At 46.3% G+C, this 19954-nt stretch overlaps 65 non-coding genes across 65 annotated transcripts; all 65 read left to right on the top strand.

The window, feature by feature from the left end:
- Window positions 1–110: 110 nt before the first annotated feature.
- LOC123435336 lies at window positions 111–229 on the top strand. The gene has a single exon (XR_006626591.1). It is a non-coding gene; the product is annotated as a 5S ribosomal RNA (ribosomal RNA).
- A 184-nt stretch (window positions 230–413) lies between these two features.
- On the top strand, window positions 414–532 carry LOC123438774. Its single transcript, XR_006629897.1, has one exon. It is a non-coding gene; the product is annotated as a 5S ribosomal RNA (ribosomal RNA).
- Window positions 533–776: 244 nt separating this feature from the next.
- On the top strand, window positions 777–895 carry LOC123438786. Its single transcript, XR_006629908.1, has one exon. It is a non-coding gene; the product is annotated as a 5S ribosomal RNA (ribosomal RNA).
- Window positions 896–1076: 181 nt separating this feature from the next.
- Window positions 1077–1195, top strand: LOC123438797. The gene has a single exon (XR_006629919.1). It is a non-coding gene; the product is annotated as a 5S ribosomal RNA (ribosomal RNA).
- Window positions 1196–1377: 182 nt separating this feature from the next.
- On the top strand, window positions 1378–1496 carry LOC123438809. Its single transcript, XR_006629930.1, has one exon. It is a non-coding gene; the product is annotated as a 5S ribosomal RNA (ribosomal RNA).
- Window positions 1497–1699: 203 nt separating this feature from the next.
- LOC123432856 lies at window positions 1700–1818 on the top strand. The gene has a single exon (XR_006624426.1). It is a non-coding gene; the product is annotated as a 5S ribosomal RNA (ribosomal RNA).
- Window positions 1819–2027: 209 nt separating this feature from the next.
- Window positions 2028–2146, top strand: LOC123438821. The gene has a single exon (XR_006629941.1). It is a non-coding gene; the product is annotated as a 5S ribosomal RNA (ribosomal RNA).
- Window positions 2147–2331: 185 nt separating this feature from the next.
- LOC123438833 lies at window positions 2332–2450 on the top strand. The gene has a single exon (XR_006629952.1). It is a non-coding gene; the product is annotated as a 5S ribosomal RNA (ribosomal RNA).
- Window positions 2451–2647: 197 nt separating this feature from the next.
- On the top strand, window positions 2648–2766 carry LOC123433160. The gene has a single exon (XR_006624706.1). It is a non-coding gene; the product is annotated as a 5S ribosomal RNA (ribosomal RNA).
- Window positions 2767–2957: 191 nt separating this feature from the next.
- On the top strand, window positions 2958–3076 carry LOC123437509. The gene has a single exon (XR_006628685.1). It is a non-coding gene; the product is annotated as a 5S ribosomal RNA (ribosomal RNA).
- Window positions 3077–3258: 182 nt separating this feature from the next.
- Window positions 3259–3377, top strand: LOC123435040. Its single transcript, XR_006626302.1, has one exon. It is a non-coding gene; the product is annotated as a 5S ribosomal RNA (ribosomal RNA).
- A 179-nt stretch (window positions 3378–3556) lies between these two features.
- On the top strand, window positions 3557–3675 carry LOC123435945. The gene has a single exon (XR_006627189.1). It is a non-coding gene; the product is annotated as a 5S ribosomal RNA (ribosomal RNA).
- Window positions 3676–3857: 182 nt separating this feature from the next.
- Window positions 3858–3976, top strand: LOC123438845. Its single transcript, XR_006629963.1, has one exon. It is a non-coding gene; the product is annotated as a 5S ribosomal RNA (ribosomal RNA).
- A 188-nt stretch (window positions 3977–4164) lies between these two features.
- On the top strand, window positions 4165–4283 carry LOC123431741. Its single transcript, XR_006623329.1, has one exon. It is a non-coding gene; the product is annotated as a 5S ribosomal RNA (ribosomal RNA).
- Window positions 4284–4465: 182 nt separating this feature from the next.
- Window positions 4466–4584, top strand: LOC123435622. Its single transcript, XR_006626866.1, has one exon. It is a non-coding gene; the product is annotated as a 5S ribosomal RNA (ribosomal RNA).
- A 188-nt stretch (window positions 4585–4772) lies between these two features.
- On the top strand, window positions 4773–4891 carry LOC123438858. Its single transcript, XR_006629975.1, has one exon. It is a non-coding gene; the product is annotated as a 5S ribosomal RNA (ribosomal RNA).
- Window positions 4892–5070: 179 nt separating this feature from the next.
- Window positions 5071–5189, top strand: LOC123438870. The gene has a single exon (XR_006629987.1). It is a non-coding gene; the product is annotated as a 5S ribosomal RNA (ribosomal RNA).
- Window positions 5190–5370: 181 nt separating this feature from the next.
- LOC123438882 lies at window positions 5371–5489 on the top strand. Its single transcript, XR_006629998.1, has one exon. It is a non-coding gene; the product is annotated as a 5S ribosomal RNA (ribosomal RNA).
- Window positions 5490–5671: 182 nt separating this feature from the next.
- On the top strand, window positions 5672–5790 carry LOC123438894. The gene has a single exon (XR_006630009.1). It is a non-coding gene; the product is annotated as a 5S ribosomal RNA (ribosomal RNA).
- Window positions 5791–5969: 179 nt separating this feature from the next.
- Window positions 5970–6088, top strand: LOC123436953. Its single transcript, XR_006628160.1, has one exon. It is a non-coding gene; the product is annotated as a 5S ribosomal RNA (ribosomal RNA).
- Window positions 6089–6276: 188 nt separating this feature from the next.
- LOC123438905 lies at window positions 6277–6395 on the top strand. The gene has a single exon (XR_006630020.1). It is a non-coding gene; the product is annotated as a 5S ribosomal RNA (ribosomal RNA).
- Window positions 6396–6576: 181 nt separating this feature from the next.
- On the top strand, window positions 6577–6695 carry LOC123431527. Its single transcript, XR_006623119.1, has one exon. It is a non-coding gene; the product is annotated as a 5S ribosomal RNA (ribosomal RNA).
- Window positions 6696–6877: 182 nt separating this feature from the next.
- LOC123431666 lies at window positions 6878–6996 on the top strand. The gene has a single exon (XR_006623254.1). It is a non-coding gene; the product is annotated as a 5S ribosomal RNA (ribosomal RNA).
- A 206-nt stretch (window positions 6997–7202) lies between these two features.
- On the top strand, window positions 7203–7321 carry LOC123432874. The gene has a single exon (XR_006624443.1). It is a non-coding gene; the product is annotated as a 5S ribosomal RNA (ribosomal RNA).
- A 197-nt stretch (window positions 7322–7518) lies between these two features.
- LOC123435979 lies at window positions 7519–7637 on the top strand. The gene has a single exon (XR_006627221.1). It is a non-coding gene; the product is annotated as a 5S ribosomal RNA (ribosomal RNA).
- Window positions 7638–7818: 181 nt separating this feature from the next.
- On the top strand, window positions 7819–7937 carry LOC123431538. The gene has a single exon (XR_006623130.1). It is a non-coding gene; the product is annotated as a 5S ribosomal RNA (ribosomal RNA).
- A 182-nt stretch (window positions 7938–8119) lies between these two features.
- Window positions 8120–8238, top strand: LOC123436645. The gene has a single exon (XR_006627858.1). It is a non-coding gene; the product is annotated as a 5S ribosomal RNA (ribosomal RNA).
- A 197-nt stretch (window positions 8239–8435) lies between these two features.
- On the top strand, window positions 8436–8554 carry LOC123432740. Its single transcript, XR_006624309.1, has one exon. It is a non-coding gene; the product is annotated as a 5S ribosomal RNA (ribosomal RNA).
- A 185-nt stretch (window positions 8555–8739) lies between these two features.
- Window positions 8740–8858, top strand: LOC123437705. Its single transcript, XR_006628880.1, has one exon. It is a non-coding gene; the product is annotated as a 5S ribosomal RNA (ribosomal RNA).
- A 182-nt stretch (window positions 8859–9040) lies between these two features.
- On the top strand, window positions 9041–9159 carry LOC123431550. The gene has a single exon (XR_006623142.1). It is a non-coding gene; the product is annotated as a 5S ribosomal RNA (ribosomal RNA).
- A 182-nt stretch (window positions 9160–9341) lies between these two features.
- On the top strand, window positions 9342–9460 carry LOC123431561. The gene has a single exon (XR_006623153.1). It is a non-coding gene; the product is annotated as a 5S ribosomal RNA (ribosomal RNA).
- A 178-nt stretch (window positions 9461–9638) lies between these two features.
- On the top strand, window positions 9639–9757 carry LOC123431573. Its single transcript, XR_006623164.1, has one exon. It is a non-coding gene; the product is annotated as a 5S ribosomal RNA (ribosomal RNA).
- A 215-nt stretch (window positions 9758–9972) lies between these two features.
- Window positions 9973–10091, top strand: LOC123436242. The gene has a single exon (XR_006627475.1). It is a non-coding gene; the product is annotated as a 5S ribosomal RNA (ribosomal RNA).
- Window positions 10092–10275: 184 nt separating this feature from the next.
- Window positions 10276–10394, top strand: LOC123436514. The gene has a single exon (XR_006627735.1). It is a non-coding gene; the product is annotated as a 5S ribosomal RNA (ribosomal RNA).
- Window positions 10395–10585: 191 nt separating this feature from the next.
- On the top strand, window positions 10586–10704 carry LOC123434971. The gene has a single exon (XR_006626234.1). It is a non-coding gene; the product is annotated as a 5S ribosomal RNA (ribosomal RNA).
- A 182-nt stretch (window positions 10705–10886) lies between these two features.
- Window positions 10887–11005, top strand: LOC123431585. Its single transcript, XR_006623176.1, has one exon. It is a non-coding gene; the product is annotated as a 5S ribosomal RNA (ribosomal RNA).
- Window positions 11006–11196: 191 nt separating this feature from the next.
- LOC123431597 lies at window positions 11197–11315 on the top strand. Its single transcript, XR_006623188.1, has one exon. It is a non-coding gene; the product is annotated as a 5S ribosomal RNA (ribosomal RNA).
- A 203-nt stretch (window positions 11316–11518) lies between these two features.
- On the top strand, window positions 11519–11637 carry LOC123436243. Its single transcript, XR_006627476.1, has one exon. It is a non-coding gene; the product is annotated as a 5S ribosomal RNA (ribosomal RNA).
- A 184-nt stretch (window positions 11638–11821) lies between these two features.
- LOC123431609 lies at window positions 11822–11940 on the top strand. Its single transcript, XR_006623199.1, has one exon. It is a non-coding gene; the product is annotated as a 5S ribosomal RNA (ribosomal RNA).
- A 185-nt stretch (window positions 11941–12125) lies between these two features.
- On the top strand, window positions 12126–12244 carry LOC123431620. The gene has a single exon (XR_006623210.1). It is a non-coding gene; the product is annotated as a 5S ribosomal RNA (ribosomal RNA).
- Window positions 12245–12426: 182 nt separating this feature from the next.
- On the top strand, window positions 12427–12545 carry LOC123431632. Its single transcript, XR_006623221.1, has one exon. It is a non-coding gene; the product is annotated as a 5S ribosomal RNA (ribosomal RNA).
- A 182-nt stretch (window positions 12546–12727) lies between these two features.
- Window positions 12728–12846, top strand: LOC123431644. The gene has a single exon (XR_006623232.1). It is a non-coding gene; the product is annotated as a 5S ribosomal RNA (ribosomal RNA).
- A 182-nt stretch (window positions 12847–13028) lies between these two features.
- Window positions 13029–13147, top strand: LOC123431655. The gene has a single exon (XR_006623244.1). It is a non-coding gene; the product is annotated as a 5S ribosomal RNA (ribosomal RNA).
- Window positions 13148–13335: 188 nt separating this feature from the next.
- LOC123437497 lies at window positions 13336–13454 on the top strand. Its single transcript, XR_006628674.1, has one exon. It is a non-coding gene; the product is annotated as a 5S ribosomal RNA (ribosomal RNA).
- Window positions 13455–13663: 209 nt separating this feature from the next.
- LOC123436244 lies at window positions 13664–13782 on the top strand. The gene has a single exon (XR_006627477.1). It is a non-coding gene; the product is annotated as a 5S ribosomal RNA (ribosomal RNA).
- A 187-nt stretch (window positions 13783–13969) lies between these two features.
- LOC123437673 lies at window positions 13970–14088 on the top strand. The gene has a single exon (XR_006628850.1). It is a non-coding gene; the product is annotated as a 5S ribosomal RNA (ribosomal RNA).
- A 182-nt stretch (window positions 14089–14270) lies between these two features.
- Window positions 14271–14389, top strand: LOC123435607. Its single transcript, XR_006626851.1, has one exon. It is a non-coding gene; the product is annotated as a 5S ribosomal RNA (ribosomal RNA).
- A 203-nt stretch (window positions 14390–14592) lies between these two features.
- LOC123436245 lies at window positions 14593–14711 on the top strand. Its single transcript, XR_006627478.1, has one exon. It is a non-coding gene; the product is annotated as a 5S ribosomal RNA (ribosomal RNA).
- Window positions 14712–14895: 184 nt separating this feature from the next.
- LOC123436643 lies at window positions 14896–15015 on the top strand. The gene has a single exon (XR_006627856.1). It is a non-coding gene; the product is annotated as a 5S ribosomal RNA (ribosomal RNA).
- Window positions 15016–15194: 179 nt separating this feature from the next.
- LOC123431667 lies at window positions 15195–15313 on the top strand. The gene has a single exon (XR_006623255.1). It is a non-coding gene; the product is annotated as a 5S ribosomal RNA (ribosomal RNA).
- A 182-nt stretch (window positions 15314–15495) lies between these two features.
- On the top strand, window positions 15496–15614 carry LOC123431678. The gene has a single exon (XR_006623266.1). It is a non-coding gene; the product is annotated as a 5S ribosomal RNA (ribosomal RNA).
- A 179-nt stretch (window positions 15615–15793) lies between these two features.
- Window positions 15794–15912, top strand: LOC123431689. The gene has a single exon (XR_006623277.1). It is a non-coding gene; the product is annotated as a 5S ribosomal RNA (ribosomal RNA).
- Window positions 15913–16096: 184 nt separating this feature from the next.
- LOC123431702 lies at window positions 16097–16215 on the top strand. The gene has a single exon (XR_006623291.1). It is a non-coding gene; the product is annotated as a 5S ribosomal RNA (ribosomal RNA).
- A 188-nt stretch (window positions 16216–16403) lies between these two features.
- LOC123436113 lies at window positions 16404–16522 on the top strand. Its single transcript, XR_006627349.1, has one exon. It is a non-coding gene; the product is annotated as a 5S ribosomal RNA (ribosomal RNA).
- A 182-nt stretch (window positions 16523–16704) lies between these two features.
- On the top strand, window positions 16705–16823 carry LOC123431713. The gene has a single exon (XR_006623303.1). It is a non-coding gene; the product is annotated as a 5S ribosomal RNA (ribosomal RNA).
- Window positions 16824–17005: 182 nt separating this feature from the next.
- On the top strand, window positions 17006–17124 carry LOC123431610. Its single transcript, XR_006623200.1, has one exon. It is a non-coding gene; the product is annotated as a 5S ribosomal RNA (ribosomal RNA).
- Window positions 17125–17306: 182 nt separating this feature from the next.
- Window positions 17307–17425, top strand: LOC123431611. Its single transcript, XR_006623201.1, has one exon. It is a non-coding gene; the product is annotated as a 5S ribosomal RNA (ribosomal RNA).
- A 182-nt stretch (window positions 17426–17607) lies between these two features.
- LOC123431725 lies at window positions 17608–17726 on the top strand. The gene has a single exon (XR_006623314.1). It is a non-coding gene; the product is annotated as a 5S ribosomal RNA (ribosomal RNA).
- A 182-nt stretch (window positions 17727–17908) lies between these two features.
- On the top strand, window positions 17909–18027 carry LOC123436406. The gene has a single exon (XR_006627632.1). It is a non-coding gene; the product is annotated as a 5S ribosomal RNA (ribosomal RNA).
- Window positions 18028–18215: 188 nt separating this feature from the next.
- Window positions 18216–18334, top strand: LOC123438393. The gene has a single exon (XR_006629537.1). It is a non-coding gene; the product is annotated as a 5S ribosomal RNA (ribosomal RNA).
- Window positions 18335–18516: 182 nt separating this feature from the next.
- Window positions 18517–18635, top strand: LOC123431737. The gene has a single exon (XR_006623325.1). It is a non-coding gene; the product is annotated as a 5S ribosomal RNA (ribosomal RNA).
- Window positions 18636–18832: 197 nt separating this feature from the next.
- On the top strand, window positions 18833–18951 carry LOC123438298. The gene has a single exon (XR_006629449.1). It is a non-coding gene; the product is annotated as a 5S ribosomal RNA (ribosomal RNA).
- Window positions 18952–19142: 191 nt separating this feature from the next.
- On the top strand, window positions 19143–19261 carry LOC123438705. The gene has a single exon (XR_006629832.1). It is a non-coding gene; the product is annotated as a 5S ribosomal RNA (ribosomal RNA).
- A 245-nt stretch (window positions 19262–19506) lies between these two features.
- LOC123438299 lies at window positions 19507–19625 on the top strand. The gene has a single exon (XR_006629450.1). It is a non-coding gene; the product is annotated as a 5S ribosomal RNA (ribosomal RNA).
- Window positions 19626–19806: 181 nt separating this feature from the next.
- LOC123431786 lies at window positions 19807–19925 on the top strand. Its single transcript, XR_006623371.1, has one exon. It is a non-coding gene; the product is annotated as a 5S ribosomal RNA (ribosomal RNA).
- Window positions 19926–19954: the final 29 nt, after the last annotated feature.

Below are 19954 nucleotides of genomic sequence, written 5' to 3' on the forward strand. Positions count from 1 at the left end.
GTGTGTGACTTTTCCCACCGCGCTTGACACCCAACGACTAGTAGTAGTAGTAGTAGTAGTAGTAGTAGTAGTAGGGGCAAGCATAAGGAACAAATAGATAGTTGCATGTCGGATGCGATCATACCAGCACTAAAGCACCGGATCTCATCAGAACTCCGAAGTTAAGCGTGCTTGGGCGAGAGTAGTACTAGGATGGGTGACCTCCTGGGAAGTCCTCGTGTTGCATTCCCCTTTTTAAATATATTTTTGCGCCACGTGACAAGGATGACGCGGGACCGTGATCTATATGACCTCATTTTCTTATTTTTGACGATTACTGTGTGACTTTTCCCACCGCGCTTGACACCCAACGACTAGTAGTAGTAGTAGTAGTAGTAGGGCAAGCATAAGGAACAAATAGATAGTTGCATGTCGGATGCGATCATACCAGCACTAAAGCACCGGATCCCATCAGAACTCCGAAGTTAAGCGTGCTTGGGCGAGAGTAGTACTAGGATGGGTGACCTCCTGGGAAGTCCTCGTGTTGCATTCCCCTTTTTAAATATATTTTTGCGCCACATTCCCCTTTTTAAATATATTTTTGCGCCACATTCCCCTTTTTAAATATATTTTTGCGCCACGTGACAAGGATGACGCGGGACCGTGATCTATATGACCTCATTTTCTTATTTTTGACGATTACTGTGTGACTTTTCCCACCGCGCTTGACACCCAACGACTAGTAGTAGTAGTAGTAGTAGGGGCAAGCATAAGGAACAAATAGATAGTTGCATGTCGGATGCGATCATACCAGCACTAAAGCACCGGATCCCATCAGAACTCCGAAGTTAAGCGTGCTTGGGCGAGAGTAGTACTAGGATGGGTGACCTCCTGGGAAGTCCTCGTGTTGCATTCCCCTTTTTAAATATATTTTTGCGCCACGTGACAAGGATGACGCGGGACCGTGATCTATATGACCTCATTTTCTTATTTTTGACGATTACTGTGTGACTTTTCCCACCGCGCTTGACACCCAACGACTAGTAGTAGTAGTAGTAGTAGGGCAAGCATAAGGAACAAATAGATAGTTGCATGTCGGATGCGATCATACCAGCACTAAAGCACCGGATCCCATCAGAACTCCGAAGTTAAGCGTGCTTGGGCGAGAGTAGTACTAGGATGGGTGACCTCCTGGGAAGTCCTCGTGTTGCATTCCCCTTTTTAAATATATTTTTGCGCCACGTGACAAGGATGACGCGGGACCGTGATCTATATGACCTCATTTTCTTATTTTTGACGATTACTGTGTGACTTTTCCCACCGCGCTTGACACCCAACGACTAGTAGTAGTAGTAGTAGTAGGGGCAAGCATAAGGAACAAATAGATAGTTGCATGTCGGATGCGATCATACCAGCACTAAAGCACCGGATCCCATCAGAACTCCGAAGTTAAGCGTGCTTGGGCGAGAGTAGTACTAGGATGGGTGACCTCCTGGGAAGTCCTCGTGTTGCATTCCCCTTTTTAAATATATTTTTGCGCCACGTGACAAGGATAACGCGGGACCGTGATCTATATGACCTCATTTTCTTATTTTTGACGATTACTGTGTGACTTTTCCCACCGCGCTTGACACCCAACGACTAGTAGTAGTAGTATTAGTAGTAGTAGTAGTAGTAGTAGTAGGGGCAAGCATAAGGAACAAATAGATAGTTGCATGTCGGATGCGATCATACCAACACTAAAGCACCGGATCCCATCAGAACTCCGAAGTTAAGCGTGCTTGGGCGTGAGTAGTACTAGGATGGGTGACCTCCTGTGATGTCCTCGTGTTGCATTCCCCTTTTTAAATATATTTTTGCGCCACGTGACAAGGATGACGTGGGAGCGTGATCTATATGACCTCATTTTCTTATTTTTGACGATTAGTGTGTGACTTTTCCCACCGCGCTTGACACCCAACGACTAGTAGTAGTAGTAGTAGTAGTAGTAGTAGTAGTAGTAGTAGTAGTAGGGGCAAGCATAAGGAACAAATAGATAGTTGCATGTCGGATGCGATCATACCAGCACTAAAGCACCGGATCCCATCAGAACTCCGAAGTTAAGCGTGCTTGGGCGAGAGTAGTACTAGGATGGGTGACCTCCTGGGAAGTCCTCGTGTTGCATTCCCCTTTTTAAATATATTTTTGCGCCACGTGACAAGGATGACGCGGGACCGTGATCTATATGACCTCATTTTCTTATTTTTGACGATTACTGTGTGACTTTTCCCACCGCGCTTGACACCCAACGACTAGTAGTAGTAGTAGTAGTAGTAGGGGCAAGCATAAGGAACAAATAGATAGTTGCATATCGGATGCGATCATACCAGCACTAAAGCACCGGATCCCATCAGAACTCCGAAGTTAAGCGTGCTTGGGCGAGAGTAGTACTAGGATGGGTGACCTCCTGGGAAGTCCTCGTGTTGCATTCCCCTTTTTAAATATATTTTTGCGCCACGTGACAAGGATGACGCGGGACCGTGATCTATATGACCTCATTTTCTTATTTTTGACGATTACTGTGTGACTTTTCCCACCGCGCTTGACACCCAACGACTAGTAGTAGTAGTATTAGTAGTAGTAGTAGTAGTAGGGGCAAGCATAAGGAACAAATAGATAGTTGCATGTCGGATGCGATCATACCAACACTAAAGCACCGGATCCCATCAGAACTCCGAAGTTAAGCGTGCTTGGGCGAGAGTAGTACTAGGATGGCTGACCTCCTGTGATGTCCTCGTGTTGCATTCCCCTTTTTAAATATATTTTTGCGCCACGTGACAAGGATGACGCGGGAGCGTGATCTATATGACCTCATTTTCTTATTTTTGACGATTAGTGTGTGACTTTTCCCACCGCGCTTGACACCCAACGACTAGTAGTAGTAGTAGTAGTAGTAGTAGTAGGGGCAAGCATAAGGAACAAATAGATAGTTGCATGTCGGATGCGATCATACCAGCACTAAAGCACCGGATCCCATCAGAACTCCGAAGTTAAGCCTGCTTGGGCGAGAGTAGTACTAGGATGGGTGACCTCCTGGGAAGTCCTCGTGTTGCATTCCCCTTTTTAAATATATTTTTGCGCCACGTGACAAGGATGACGCCGGACCGTGATCTATATGACCTCATTTTCTTATTTTTGACGATTACTGTGTGACTTTTCCCACCGCGCTTGACACCCAACGACTAGTAGTAGTAGTAGTAGTAGGGGCAAGCATAAGGAACAAATAGATAGTTGCATGTCGGATGCGATCATACCAGCACTAAAGCACCGGATCCCATTAGAACTCCGAAGTTAAGCGTGCTTGGGCGAGAGTAGTACTAGGATGGGTGACCTCCTGGGAAGTCCTCGTGTTGCATTCCCCATTTTAAATATATTTTTGCGCCACGTGACAAGGATGACGCGGGACCGTGATCTATATGACCTCATTTTCTTATTTTTGACGATTACTGTGTGACTTTTCCCACCGCGCTTGACACCCAACGACTAGTAGTAGTAGTAGTAGGGGCAAGCATAAGGAACAAATAGATAGTTGCATGTCGGATGCGATCATACCAGCACTAAAGCACCGGATCCCATCAGAACTCCGAAGTTAAGCGTGCTTGGGCGAGAGTAGTACTAGGATGGGTGACCTCCTGGGAAGTCTTCGTGTTGCATTCCCCTTTTTAAATATATTTTTGCGCCACGTGACAAGGATGACGCGGGACCGTGATCTATATGACCTCATTTTCTTATTTTTGACGATTACTGTGTGACTTTTCCCACCGCGCTTGACACCCAACGACTAGTAGTAGTAGTAGTAGTAGGGGCAAGCATAAGGAACAAATAGATAGTTGCATGTCGGATGCGATCATACCAGCACTAAAGCACCGGATCCCATCAGAACTCCGAAGTTAAGCGTGCTTGGGCGAGAGTAGTACTAGGATGGGTGACCTCCTGGGAAGTCCTCGTGTTGCATTCCCCTTTTTAAATATATTTTTGCGCCACGTGACAAGGATGACGCGGGAGCGTGATCTATATGACCTCATTTTCTTATTTTTGACGATTACTGTGTGACTTTTCCCACCGCGCTTGACACCCAACGACTAGTAGTAGTAGTAGTAGTAGTAGTAGGGGCAAGCATAAGGAACAAATAGATAGTTGCATGTCGGATGCGATCATACCAGCACTAAAGCACCGGATCCCATCAAAACTCCGAAGTTAAGCGTGCTTGGGCGAGAGTAGTACTAGGATGGGTGACCTCCTCGGAAGTCCTCGTGTTGCATTCCCCTTTTTAAATATATTTTTGCGCCACGTGACAAGGATGACGCGGGAGCGTGATCTATATGACCTCATTTTCTTATTTTTGACGATTACTGTGTGACTTTTCCCACCGCGCTTGACACCCAACGACTAGTAGTAGTAGTAGTAGTAGGGGCAAGCATAAGGAACAAATAGATAGTTGCATGTCGGATGCGATCACACCAGCACTAAAGCACCGGATCCCATCAGAACTCCGAAGTTAAGCGTGCTTGGGCGAGAGTAGTACTAGGATGGGTGACCTCCTGGGAAGTCCTCGTGTTGCATTCCCCTTTTTAAATATATTTTTGCGCCACGTGACAAGGATGACGCGGGACCGTGATCTATATGACCTCATTTTCTTATTTTTGACGATTACTGTGTGACTTTTCCCACCGCGCTTGACACCCAACGACTAGTAGTAGTAGTAGTAGTAGTAGTAGGGGCAAACATAAGGAACAAATAGATAGTTGCATGTCGGATGCGATCATACCAGCACTAAAGCACCGGATCCCATCAGAACTCCGAAGTTAAGCGTGCTTGGGCGAGAGTAGTACTAGGATGGGTGACCTCCTGGGAAGTCCTCGTGTTGCATTCCCCTTTTTAAATATATTTTTGCGCCACGTGACAAGGATGACGCGGGAGCGTGATCTATATGACCTCATTTTCTTATTTTTGACGATTACTGTGTGACTTTTCCCACCGCGCTTGACACCCAACGACTAGTAGTAGTAGTAGTAGGGGCAAGCATAAGGAACAAATAGATAGTTGCATCTCGGATGCGATCATACCAGCACTAAAGCACCGGATCCCATCAGAACTCCGAAGTTAAGCGTGCTTGGGCGAGAGTAGTACTAGGATGGGTGACCTCCTGGGAAGTCCTCGTGTTGCATTCCCCTTTTTAAATATATTTTTGCGCCACGTGACAAGGATGACGCGGGACCGTGATCTATATGACCTCATTTTCTTATTTTTGACGATTACTGTGTGACTTTTCCCACCGCGCTTGACACCCAACGACTAGTAGTAGTAGTAGTAGTAGGGCAAGCATAAGGAACAAATAGATAGTTGCATGTCGGATGCGATCATACCAGCACTAAAGCACCGGATCCCATCAGAACTCCGAAGTTAAGCGTGCTTGGGCGAGAGTAGTACTAGGATGGGTGACCTCCTGGGAAGTCCTCGTGTTGCATTCCCCTTTTTAAATATATTTTTGCGCCACGTGACAAGGATGACGCGGGACCGTGATCTATATGACCTCATTTTCTTATTTTTGACGATTACTGTGTGACTTTTCCCACCGCGCTTGACACCCAACGACTAGTAGTAGTAGTAGTAGTAGGGGCAAGCATAAGGAACAAATAGATAGTTGCATGTCGGATGCGATCATACCAGCACTAAAGCACCGGATCCCATCAGAACTCCGAAGTTAAGCGTGCTTGGGCGAGAGTAGTACTAGGATGGGTGACCTCCTGGGAAGTCCTCGTGTTGCATTCCCCTTTTTAAATATATTTTTGCGCCACGTGACAAGGATGACGCGGGACCGTGATCTATATGACCTCATTTTCTTATTTTTGACGATTACTGTGTGACTTTTCCCACCGCGCTTGACACCCAACGACTAGTAGTAGTAGTAGTAGGGGCAAGCATAAGGAACAAATAGATAGTTGCATGTCGGATGCGATCATACCAGCACTAAAGCACCGGATCCCATCAGAACTCCGAAGTTAAGCGTGCTTGGGCGAGAGTAGTACTAGGATGGGTGACCTCCTGGAAAGTCCTCGTGTTGCATTCCCCTTTTTAAATATATTTTTGCGCCACGTGACAAGGATGACGCGGGAGCGTGATCTATATGACCTCATTTTCTTATTTTTGACGATTACTGTGTGACTTTTCCCACCGCGCTTGACACCCAACGACTAGTAGTAGTAGTAGTAGTAGTAGTAGGGGCAAGCATAAGGAACAAATAGATAGTTGCATGTCGGATGCGATCATACCAGCACTAAAGCACCGGATCCCATCAGAACTCCGAAGTTAAGCGTGCTTGGGCGAGAGTAGTACTAGGATGGGTGACCTCCTGGGAAGTCCTCGTGTTGCATTCCCCTTTTTAAATATATTTTTGCGCCACGTGACAAGGATGACGCGGGACCGTGATCTATATGACCTCATTTTCTTATTTTTGACGATTACTGTGTGACTTTTCCCACCGCGCTTGACACCCAACGACTAGTAGTAGTAGTAGTAGTAGGGCAAGCATAAGGAACAAATAGATAGTTGCATGTCGGATGCGATCATACCAGCACTAAAGCACCGGATCCCATCAGAACTCCGAAGTTAAGCGTGCTTGGGCGAGAGTAGTACTAGGATGGGTGACCTCCTGGGAAGTCCTCGTGTTGCATTCCCCTTTTTAAATATATTTTTGCGCCACGTGACAAGGATGACGCGGGACCGTGATCTATATGACCTCATTTTCTTATTTTTGACGATTACTGTGTGACTTTTCCCACCGCGCTTGACACCCAACGACTAGTAGTAGTAGTAGTAGTAGGGGCAAGCATAAGGAACAAATAGATAGTTGCATGTCCGATGCGATCATACCAGCACTAAAGCACCGGATCCCATCAGAACTTCGAAGTTAAGCGTGCTTGGGCGAGAGTAGTACTAGGATGGGTGACCTCTTGGGAAGTCCTCGTGTTGCATTCCCCTTTTTAAATATATTTTTGCGCCACGTGACAAGGATGACGCGGGACCGTGATCTATATGACCTCATTTTCTTATTTTTGACGATTACTGTGTGACTTTTCCCACCGCGCTTGACACCCAACGACTAGTAGTAGTAGTATTAGTAGTAGTAGTAGTAGTAGTAGTAGTAGGGGCAAGCATAAGGAACAAATAGATAGTTGCATGTCGGATGCGATCATACCAACACTAAAGCACCGGATCCCATCAGAACTCCGAAGTTAAGCGTGCTTGGGCGAGAGTAGTACTAGGATGGGTGACCTCGTGTGATGTCCTCGTGTTGCATTCCCCTTTTTAAATATATTTTTGCGCCACGTGACAAGGATGACGCGGGACCGTGATCTATATGACCTCATTTTCTTATTTTTGACGATTAGTGTGTGACTTTTCCCACCGCGCTTGACACCCAACGACTAGTAGTAGTAGTAGTAGTAGTAGTAGTAGTAGTAGGGGCAAGCATAAGGAACAAATAGATAGTTGCATGTCGGATGCGATCATACCAGCACTAAAGCACCGGATCCCATCAGAACTCCGAAGTTAAGCGTGCTTGGGCGAGAGTAGTACTAGGATGGATGACCTCCTGGGAAGTCCTCGTGTTGCATTCCCCTTTTTAAATATATTTTTGCGCCACGTGACAAGGATGACGCGGGACCGTGATCTATATGACCTCATTTTCTTATTTTTGACGATTACTGTGTGACTTTTCCCACCGCGCTTGACACCCAACGACTAGTAGTAGTAGTAGTAGTAGGGCAAGCATAAGGAACAAATAGATAGTTGCATGTCGGATGCGATCATACCAGCACTAAAGCACCGGATCCCATCAGAACTCCGAAGTTAAGCGTGCTTGGGCGAGAGTAGTACTAGGATGGGTGACCTCCTGGGAAGTCCTCGTGTTGCATTCCCCTTTTTAAATATATTTTTGCGCCACGTGACAAGGATGACGCGGGACCGTGATCTATATGACCTCATTTTCTTATTTTTGACGATTACTGTGTGACTTTTCCCACCGCGCTTGACACCCAACGACTAGTAGTAGTGGTAGTAGTAGGGGCAAGCATAAGGAACAAATAGATAGTTGCATGTCGGATGCGATCATACCAGCACTAAAGCACCGGATCCCATCAGAACTCCGAAGTTAAGCGTGCTTGGGCGAGAGTAGTACTAGGATGGGTGACCACCTCGGAAGTCCTCGTGTTGCATTCCCCTTTTTAAATATATTTTTGCGCCACGTGACAAGGATGACGCGGGACCGTGATCTATATGACCTCATTTTCTTATTTTTGACGATTACTGTGTGACTTTTCCCACCGCGCTTGACACCCAACGACTAGTAGTAGTAGTATTAGTAGTAGTAGTAGTAGTAGGGGCAAGCATAAGGAAGAAATAGATAGTTGCATGTCGGATGCGATCATACCAACACTAAAGCACCGGATCCCATCAGAACTCCGAAGTTAAGCGTGCTTGGGCGAGAGTAGTACTAGGATGGGTGACCTCCTGTGATGTCCTCGTGTTGCATTCCCCTTTTTAAATATATTTTTGCGCCACGTGACAAGGATGACGCGGGAGCGTGATCTATATGACATCATTTTCTTATTTTTGACGATTAGTGTGTGACTTTTCCCACCGCGCTTGACACCCAACGACTAGTAGTAGTAGTAGTAGTAGTAGGGGCAAGCATAAGGAACAAATAGATAGTTGCATGTCGGATGCGATCATAGCAGCACTAAAGCACCGGATCCCATCAGAACTCCGAAGTTAAGCGTGCTTGGGCGAGAGTAGTACTAGGATGGGTGACCTCCTGGGAAGTCCTCGTGTTGCATTCCCCTTTTTAAATATATTTTTGCGCCACGTGACAAGGATGACGCCGGACCGTGATCTATATGACCTCATTTTCTTATTTTTGACGATTACTGTGTGACTTTTCCCACCGCGCTTGACACCCAACGACTAGTAGTAGTAGTAGTAGTAGGGGCAAGCATAAGGAACAAATAGATAGTTGCATGTCGGATGCGATCATACCAGCACTAAAGCACCGGATCCCATCAGAACTCCGAAGTTAAGCGTGCTTGGGCGAGAGTAGTACTAGGATGGGTGACCTCCTGGGAAGTCCTCGTGTTGCATTCCCCATTTTAAATATATTTTTGCGCCACGTGACAAGGATGACGCGTTAGCGTGATCTATATGACCTCATTTTCTTATTTTTGACGATTACTGTGTGACTTTTCCCACCGCGCTTGACACCCAACGACTAGTAGTAGTAGTAGTAGTAGGGGCAAGCATAAGGAACAAATAGATAGTTGCATGTCGGATGCGATCATACCAGCACTAAAGCACCGGATCCCATCAGAACTCCGAAGTTAAGCGTGCTTGGGCGAGAGTAGTACTAGGATGGGTGACCTCCTGGGAAGTCCTCGTGTTGCATTCCCCTTTTTAAATATATTTTTGCGCCACGTGACAAGGATGACGCGGGAGCGTGATCTATATGACCTCATTTTCTTATTTTTGACGATTACTGTGTGACTTTTCCCACCGCGCTTGACACCCAACGACTAGTAGTAGTAGTAGTAGGGCAAGCATAAGGAACAAATAGATAGTTGCATGTCGGATGCGATCATACCAGCACTAAAGCACCGGATCCCATCAGAACTCCGAAGTTAAGCGTGCTTGGGCGAGAGTAGTACTAGGATGGGTGACCTCCTGGGAAGTCCTCGTGTTGCATTCCCCTTTTTAAATATATTTTTGCGCCACGTGACAAGGATGACGCGGGAACGTGATCTATATGACCTCATTTTCTTATTTTTGACGATTACTGTGTGACTTTTCCCACCGCGCTTGACACCCAACGACTAGTAGTAGTAGTAGTAGTAGTAGTAGTAGTAGTAGTAGTAGTAGTAGTAGTAGGGGCAAGCATAAGGAACAAATAGATAGTTGCATGTCGGATGCGATCATACCAGCACTAAAGCACCGGATCCCATCAGAACTCCGAAGTTAAGCGTGCTTGGGCGAGAGTAGTACTAGGATGGGTGACCTCCTCGGAAGTCCTCGTGTTGCATTCCCCTTTTTCAATATATTTTTGCGCCACGTGCCAAGGATGACGCGGGACCGTGATCTATATGACCTCATTTTCTTATTTTTGACGATTACTGTGTGACTTTTCCGACCGCGCTTGACACCCAACGACTAATGGTAGTAGTAGTAGTAGTAGGGCAAGCATAAGGAACAAATAGATAGTTGCATGTCGGATGCGATCATACCAGCACTAAAGCACCGGATCCCATCAGAACTTCGAAGTTAAGCGTGCTTGGGCGAGAGTAGTACTAGGATGGGTGACCTCCTGGGAAGTCCTCGTGTTGCATTCCCCTTTTTAAATATATTTTTGCGCCACGTGACAAGGATGACGCGGGAGCGTGATCTATATGACCTCATTTTCTTATTTTTGACGATTACTGTGTGACTTTTCCCACCGCGCTTGACACCCAACGACTAGTAGTAGTAGTAGTAGTAGTAGTAGTAGGGGCAAGCATAAGGAACAAATAGATAGTTGCATGTTGGATGCGATCATACCAGCACTAAAGCACCGGATCCCATCAGAACTCCGAAGTTAAGCGTGCTTGGGCGAGAGTAGTACTAGGATGGGTGACCTCTTGGGAAGTCCTCGTGTTGCATTCCCCTTTTTAAATATATTTTTGCGCCACGTGACAAGGATGACGCGGGACCGTGATCTATATGACCTCATTTTCTTATTTTTGACGATTACTGTGTGACTTTTCCCACCGCGCTTGACACCCAACGACTAGTAGTAGTAGTAGTAGTAGGGGCAAGCATAAGGAACAAATAGATAGTTGCATGTCGGATGCGATCATACCAGCACTAAAGCACCGGATCCCATCAGAACTCCGAAGTTAAGCGTGCTTGGGCGAGAGTAGTACTAGGATGGGTGACCTCCTGGGAAGTCCTCGTGTTGCATTCCCCTTTTTAAATATATTTTTGCGCCACGTGACAAGGATGACGCGGGAGCGTGATCTATATGACCTCATTTTCTTATTTTTGACGATTACTGTGTGACTTTTCCCACCGCGCTTCACACCCAACGACTAGTAGTAGTAGTAGTAGTAGTAGTAGTAGGGGCAAGCATAAGGAACAAATAGATAGTTGCATGTCGGATGCGATCATACCAGCACTAAAGCACCGGATCCCATCAGAACTCCGAAGTTAAGCGTGCTTGGGCGAGAGTAGTACTAGGATGGGTGACCTCCTGGGAAGTCCTCGTGTTGCATTCCCCTTTTTAAATATATTTTTGCGCCACGTGACAAGGATGACGCGGGAACGTGATCTATATGACCTCATTTTCTTATTTTTGACGATTACTGTGTGACTTTTCCCACCGCGCTTGACACCCAACGACTAGTAGTAGTAGTAGTAGTAGTAGTAGTAGTAGTAGTAGTAGGGGCAAGCATAAGGAACAAATAGATAGTTGCATGTCGGATGCGATCATACCAGCACTAAAGCACCGGATCCCATCAGAACTCCGAAGTTAAGCGTGCTTGGGCGAGAGTAGTACTAGGATGGGTGACCTCCTCGGAAGTCCTCGTGTTGCATTCCCCTTTTTCAATATATTTTTGCGCCACGTGCTAAGGATGACGCGGGACCGTGATCTATATGACCTCATTTTCTTATTTTTGACGGTTACTGTGTGACTTTTCCGACCGCGCTTGACACCCAACGACTAATAGTAGTAGTAGTAGTAGTAGGGCAAGCATAAGGAACAAATAGATAGTTGCATGTCGGATGCGATCATACCAGCACTAAAGCACCGGATCCCATCAGAACTCCGAAGTTAAGCGTGCTTGGGCGAGAGTAGTACTAGGATGGGTGACCTCCTGGGAAGTCCTCGTGTTGCATTCCCCTTTTTAAATATATTTTTGCGCCACGTGACAAGGATGACGCGGGAGCGTGATCTATATGACCTCATTTTCTTATTTTTGACGATTACTGTGTGACTTTTCCCACCGCGCTTGACACCCAACGACTAGTAGTAGTAGTAGTAGTAGTAGGGGCAAGCATAAGGAACAAATAGATAGTTGCATGTCGGATGCGATCATACCAGCACTAAAGCACCGGATCCCATCAGAACTCCGAAGTTAAGCGTGCTTGGGCGAGAGTAGTACTAGGATGGGTGACCTCCTGGGAAGTCCTCGTGTTGCATTCCCCTTTTTAAATATATTTTTGCGCCACGTGACAAGGATGACGCGGGACCGTGATCTATATGACCTCATTTTCTTATTTTTGACGATTACTGTGTGACTTTTCCCACCGCGCTTGACACCCAACGACTAGTAGTAGTAGTAGTAGTAGGGGCAAGCATAAGGAACAAATAGATAGTTGCATGTCGGATGCGATCATACCAGCACTAAAGCACCGGATCCCATCAGAACTCCGAAGTTAAGCGTGCTTGGGCGAGAGTAGTACTAGGATGGGTGACCTCCTGGGAAGTCCTCGTGTTGCATTCCCCTTTTTAAATATATTTTTGCGCCACGTGACAAGGATGACGCGGGAGCGTGATCTATATGACCTCATTTTCTTATTTTTGACGATTACTGTGTGACTTTTCCCACCGCGCTTGACACCCAACGACTAGTAGTAGTAGTAGTAGTAGGGGCAAGCATAAGGAACAAATAGATAGTTGCATGTCGGATGCGATCATACCAGCACTAAAGCACCGGATCCCATCAGAACTCCGAAGTTAAGCGTGCTTGGGCGAGAGTAGTACTAGGATGGGTGACCTCCTGGGAAGTCCTCGTGTTGCATTCCCCTTTTTAAATATATTTTTGCGCCACGTGACAAGGATGACGCGGGAGCGTGATCTATATGACCTCATTTTCTTATTTTTGACGATTACTGTGTGACTTTTCCCACCGCGCTTGACACCCAACGACTAGTAGTAGTAGTAGTAGTAGGGGCAAGCATAAGGAACAAATAGATAGTTGCATGTCGGATGCGATCATACCAGCACTAAAGCACCGGATCCCATCAGAACTCCGAAGTTAAGCGTGCTTGGGCGAGAGTAGTACTAGGATGGGTGACCTCCTGGGAAGTCCTCGTGTTGCATTCCCCTTTTTAAATATAGTTTTGCGCCACGTGACAAGGATGACGCGGGAGCGTGATCTATATGACCTCATTTTCTTATTTTTGACGATTACTGTGTGACTTTTCCCACCGCGCTTGACACCCAACGACTAGTAGTAGTAGTAGTAGTAGTAGTAGGGGCAAGCATAAGGAACAAATAGATAGTTGCATGTCGGATGCGATCATACCAGCACTAAAGCACCGGATCCCATCAGAACTCCGAAGTTAAGCGTGCTTGGGTGAGAGTAGTACTAGGATGGGTGACCTCCTGGGAAGTCCTTGTGTTGCATTCCCCTTTTTAAATATATTTTTACGCCACGTGACAAGGATGACGCGGGAACGTGATCTATATGACCTTATTTTCTTATTTTTGACGATTACTGTGTGATTTTTCCCACCGCGCTTGACACCCAACGACTAGTAGTAGTAGTAGTAGTAGTAGTAGTAGTAGTAGTAGTAGTAGTAGGGGCAAGCATAAGGAACAAATAGATAGTTGCATGTCGGATGCGATCATACCAGCACTAAAGCACCGGATCCCATCAGAACTCCGAAGTTAAGCGTGCTTGGGCGAGAGTAGTACTAGGATGGGTGACCTCCTCGGAAGTCCTCGTGTTGCATTCCCCTTTTTAAATATATTTTTGCGCCACGTGCCAAGGATGACGCGGGACCGTGATCTATATGACCTCATTTTCTAATTTTTGACGATTACTGTGTGACTTTTCCGACCGCGCTTGACACCCAACGACTAATAGTAGTAGTAGTAGTAGTAGTAGGGCAAGCATAAGGAACAAATAGATAGTTGCATGTCGGATGCGATCATACCAGCACTAAAGCACCGGATCCCATCAGAACTCCGAATTTAAGCGTGCTTGGGCGAGAGTAGTACTAGGATGGGTGACCTCCTGGGAAGTCCTCGTGTTGCATTCCCCTTTTTAAATATATTTTTGCGCCACGTGACAAGGATGACGCGGGAGCGTGATCTATATGACCTCATTTTCTTATTTTTGACGATTACTGTGTGACTTTTCCCACCGCGCTTGACACCCAACGACTAGTAGTAGTAGTAGTAGTAGGGGCAAGCATAAGGAACAAATAGATAGTTGCATGTCTGATGCGATCATACCAGCACTAAAGCACCGGATCCCATCAGAACTCCGAAGTTAAGCGTGCTTGGGCGAGAGTAGTACTAGGATGGGTGACCTCCTGGGAAGTCCTCGTGTTGCATTCCCCTTTTTAAATATATTTTTGCGCCACGTGACAAGGATGACGCGGGAACGTGATCTATATGACCTCATTTTCTTATTTTTGACGATTACTGTGTGACTTTTCCCACCGCGCTTGACACCCAACGACTAGTAGTAGTAGTAGTAGTAGTAGTAGTAGTAGTAGTAGTAGGGGCAAGCATAAGGAACAAATAGATAGTTGCATGTCGGATGCGATCATACCAGCACTAAAGCACCGGATCCCATCAGAACTCCGAAGTTAAGCGTGCTTGGGCGAGAGTAGTACTAGGATGGGTGACCTCCTCGGAAGTCCTCGTGTTGCATTCCCCTTTTTCAATATATTTTTGCGCCACGTGCCAAGGATGACGCGGGACCGTGATCTATATGACCTCATTTTCTTATTTTTGACGATTACTGTGTGACTTTTCCGACCGCGCTTGACACCCAACGACTAATAGTAGTAGTAGTAGTAGTAGGGCAAGCATAAGGAACAAATAGATAGTTGCATGTCGGATGCGATCATACCAGCACTAAAGCACCGGATCCCATCAGAACTCCGAAGTTAAGCGTGCTTGGGCGAGAGTAGTACTAGGATGGGTGACCTCCTGGGAAGTCCTCGTGTTTGCATTCCCCTTTTTAAATATATTTTTGCGCCACGTGACAAGGATGACGCGGGAGCGTGATCTATATGACCTCATTTTCTTATTTTTGACGATTACTGTGTGACTTTTCCCACCGCGCTTGACACCCAACGACTAGTAGTAGTAGTAGTAGGGGCAAGCATAAGGAACAAATAGATAGTTGCATGTCGGATGCGATCATACCAGCACTAAAGCACCGGATCCCATCAGAACTCCGAAGTTAAGCGTGCTTGGGCGAGAGTAGTACTAGGATGGGTGACCTCCTGGGAAGTCCTCGTGTTGCATTCCCCTTTTTAAATATATTTTTGCGCCACGTGACAAGGATGACGCGGGACCGTGATCTATATGACCTCATTTTCTTATTTTTGACGATTACTGTGTGACTTTTCCCACCGCGCTTGACACCCAACGACTAGTAGTAGTAGTAGTAGTAGGGGCAAGCATAAGCAACAAATAGATAGTTGCATGTCGGATGCGATCATACCAGCACTAAAGCACCGGATCCCATCAGAACTCCGAAGTTAAGCGTGCTTGGGCGAGAGTAGTACTAGGATGGGTGACCTCCTGGGAAGTCCTCGTGTTGCATTCCCCTTTTTAAATATATTTTTGCGCCACGTGACAAGGATGACGCGGGACCGTGATCTATATGACCTCATTTTCTTATTTTTGACGATTACTGTGTGACTTTTCCCACCGCGCTTGACACCCAACGACTAGTAGTAGTAGTAGTAGGGGCAAGCATAAGGAACAAATAGATAGTTGCATGTCGGATGCGATCATACCAGCACTAAAGCACCGGATCCCATCAGAACTCCGAAGTTAAGCGTGCTTGGGCGAGAGTAGTACTAGGATGGGTGACCTCCTGGGAAGTCCTCGTGTTGCATTCCCCTTTTTAAATATATTTTTGCGCCACGTGACAAGGATGACGGGGGAGCGTGATCTATATGACCTCATTTTCTTATTTTTGACGATTACTGTGTGACTTTTCCGACCGCGCTTGACACCCAACGACTAATAGTAGTAGTAGTAGTAGTAGGGCAAGCATAAGGAACAAATAGATAGTTGCATGTCGGATGCGATCATACCAGCACTAAAGCACCGGATCCCATCAGAACTCCGAAGTTAAGCGTGCTTGGGCGAGAGTAGTACTAGGATGGGTGACCTCCTGGGAAGTCCTCGTGTTGCATTCCCCTTTTTAAATATATTTTTGCGCCACGTGACAAGGATGACGCGGGAACGTGATCTATATGACCTCATTTTCTTATTTTTGACGATTACTGTGTGACTTTTCCCACCGCGCTTGACACCCAACGACTAGTAGTAGTAGTAGTAGTAGTAGTAGGGGCAAGCATAAGGAACAAATAGATAGTTGCATGTCGGATGCGATCATACCAGCACTAAAGCACCAGATCCCATCAGAACTCCGAAGTTAAGCGTGCTTGGGCGAGAGTAGTACTAGGATGGGTGACCTCCTGGGAAGTCCTCGTGTTGCATTCCCCTTTTTAAATATATTTTTGCGCCACGTGACAAGGATGACGCGGGACCGTGATCTATATGACCTCATTTTCTTATTTTTGACGATTACTGTGTGACTTTTCCCACCGCGCTTGACACCCAACGACTAGTAGTAGTAGTAGTAGTAGGGGCAAGCATAAGGAACAAATAGATAGTTGCATGTCGGATGCGATCATACCAGCACTAAAGCACCGGATCCCATCAGAACTCCGAAGTTAAGCGTGCTTGGGCGAGAGTAGTACTAGGATGGGTGACCTCCTGGGAAGTCCTCGTGTTGCATTCCCCTTTTTAAATATATTTTTGCGCCACGTGACAAGGATGACGCGGGACCGTGATCTATATGACCTCATTTTCTTATTTTTGACGATTACTGTGTGACTTTTCCCACCGCGCTTGACACCCAACGACTAGTAGTAGTAGTAGTAGTAGGGGCAAGCATAAGGAACAAATAGATAGTTGCATGTCGGATGCGATCATACCAACACTAAAGCACCGGATCCCATCAGAACTCCGAAGTTAAGCGTGCTTGGGCGAGAGTAGTACTAGGACGGGTGACCTCCTGGGAAGTCCTCGTGTTGCATTCCCCTTTTTAAATATATTTTTGCGCCACGTGACAAGGATGACGCGGGACCGTGATCTATATGACTTCATTTTCTTATTTTTGACGATTACTGTGTGACTTTTCCCACCGCGCTTGACACCCAACGACTAGTAGTAGTAGTAGTAGTAGGGGCAAGCATAAGGAACAAATAGATAGTTGCATGTCGGATGCGATCATACCAACACTAAAGCACCGGATCCCATCAGAACTCCGAAGTTAAGCGTGCTTGGGCGAGAGTAGTACTAGGACGGGTGACCTCCTGGGAAGTCCTCGTGTTGCATTCCCCTTTTTAAATATATTTTTGCGCCACGTGACAAGGATGACGCGGGACCGTGATCTATATGACTTCATTTTCTTATTTTTGACGATTACTGTGTGACTTTTCCCACCGCGCTTGACACCCAACGACTAGTAGTAGTAGTAGTAGTAGGGGCAAGCATAAGGAACAAATAGATAGTTGCATGTCGGATGCGATCATACCAGCACTAAAGCACCGGATCCCATCAGAACTCCGAAGTTAAGCGTGCTTGGGCGAGAGTAGTACTAGGATGGGTGACCTCCTGGGAAGTCCTCGTGTTGCATTCCCCTTTTTAAATATATTTTTGCGCCACGTGACAAGGATGACGCGGGACCGTGATCTATATGACCTCATTTTCTTATTTTTGACGATTACTGTGTGACTTTTCCCACCGCGCTTGACACCCAACGACTAGTAGTAGTAGTAGTAGTAGGGGCAAGCATAAGGAACAAATAGATAGTTGCATGTCGGATGCGATCATACCAGCACTAAAGCATCGGATCCCATCAGAACTCCGAAGTTAAGCGTGCTTGGGCGAGAGTAGTACTAGGATGGGTGACCTCCTGGGAAGTCCTCGTGTTGCATTCCCCTTTTTAAATATATTTTTGCGCCACGTGACAAGGATGACGCGGGACCGTGATCTATATGACCTCATTTTCTTATTTTTGACGATTACTGTGTGACTTTTCCCACCGCGCTTGACACCCAACGACTAGTAGTAGTAGTAGTAGTAGTAGTAGGGGCAAGCATAAGGAACAAATAGATAGTTGCATGTCGGATGCGATCATACCAGCACTAAAGCACCGGATCCCATCAGAACTCCGAAGTTAAGCGTGCTTGGGCGAGAGTAGTACTAGGATGCGTGACCTCCTGGGAAGTCCTCGTGTTGCATTCCCCTTTTTAAATATATTTTTGCGCCACGTGACAAGGATGACGCGGGACCGTGATCTATATGACTTCATTTTCTTATTTTTGATGATTACTGTGTGACTTTTCCCACCGCGCTTGACACCCAACGACTAGTAGTAGTAGTAGTAGTAGGGGCAAGCATAAGGAACAAATAGATAGTTGCATGTCGGATGCGATCATACCAGCACTAAAGCACCGGATCCCATCAGAACTCCGAAGTTAAGCGTGCTTGGGCGAGAGTAGTACTAGGATGGGTGACCTCCTGGGAAGTCCTCGTGTTGCATTCCCCTTTTTAAATATATTTTTGCGCCACGTGACAAGGATGACGCGGGAACGTGATCTATATGACCTCATTTTCTTATTTTTGACGATTACTGTGTGACTTTTCCCACCGCGCTTGACACCCAACGACTAGTAGTAGTAGTAGTAGTAGTAGTAGTAGTAGTAGGGGCAAGCATAAGGAACAAATAGATAGTTGCATGTGGGATGCGATCATACCAGCACTAAAGCACCGGATCCCATCAGAACTACGAAGTTAAGCGTGCTTGGGCGAGAGTAGTACTAGGATGGGTGACCTCCTGGGAAGTCCTCGTGTTGCATTCCCCTTTTTAAATATATTTTTGCGCCACGTGACAAGGATGACGCGGGAACGTGATCTATATGACCTCATTTTCTTATTTTTGACGATTACTGTGTGACTTTTCCCACCGCGCTTGACACCCAACGACTAGTAGTAGTAGTAGTAGTAGTAGTAGTAGGGGCAAGCATAAGGAACAAATAGATAGTTGCATGTGGGATGCGATCATACCAGCACTAAAGCACCGGATCCCATCAGAACTACGAAGTTAAGCGTGCTTGGGCGAGAGTAGTACTAGGATGGGAGACCTCCTGGGAAGTCCTCGTGTTGCATTCCCCTTTTTAAATATATTTTTGCGCCACGTGACAAGGATGACGCGGGAACGTGATCTATATGACCTCATTTTCTTATTTTTGACGATTACTGTGTGACTTTTCCCATCGCGCTTGACACCCAACGACTAGTAGTAGTAGTAGTAGTAGTAGTAGTAGTAGTAGTAGTAGTAGTAGTAGTAGTAGTAGTAGTAGTAGTAGTAGTAGTAGTAGGGGCAAGCATAAGGAACAAATAGATAGTTGCATGTGGGATGCGATCATACCAGCACTAAAGCACCGGATCCCATCAGAACTACGAAGTTAAGCGTGCTTGGGCGAGAGTAGTACTAGGATGGGTGACCTCCTGGGAAGTCCTCGTGTTGCATTCCCCTTTTTAAATATATTTTTGCGCCACGTGACAAGGATGACGCGGGACCGTGATCTATATGACCTCATTTTCTTATTTTTGACGATTACTGTGTGACTTTTCCCACCGCGCTTGACACCCAACGACTAGTAGTAGTAGTAGTAGTAGGGCAAGCATAAGGAACAAATAGATAGTTGCATGTCGGATGCGATCATACCAGCACTAAAGCACCGGATCCCATCAGAACTCCGAAGTTAAGCGTGCTTGGGCGAGAGTAGTACTAGGATGGGTGACCTCGTGTGATGTCCTCGTGTTGCATTCCCCTTTTTAAATATATTTTTGCGCCACGTG

This window comes from Hordeum vulgare, chromosome 2H, assembly GCF_904849725.1.
Source record: "Hordeum vulgare subsp. vulgare chromosome 2H, MorexV3_pseudomolecules_assembly, whole genome shotgun sequence".
Classification (NCBI taxonomy): domain Eukaryota; kingdom Viridiplantae; phylum Streptophyta; class Magnoliopsida; order Poales; family Poaceae; genus Hordeum; species Hordeum vulgare.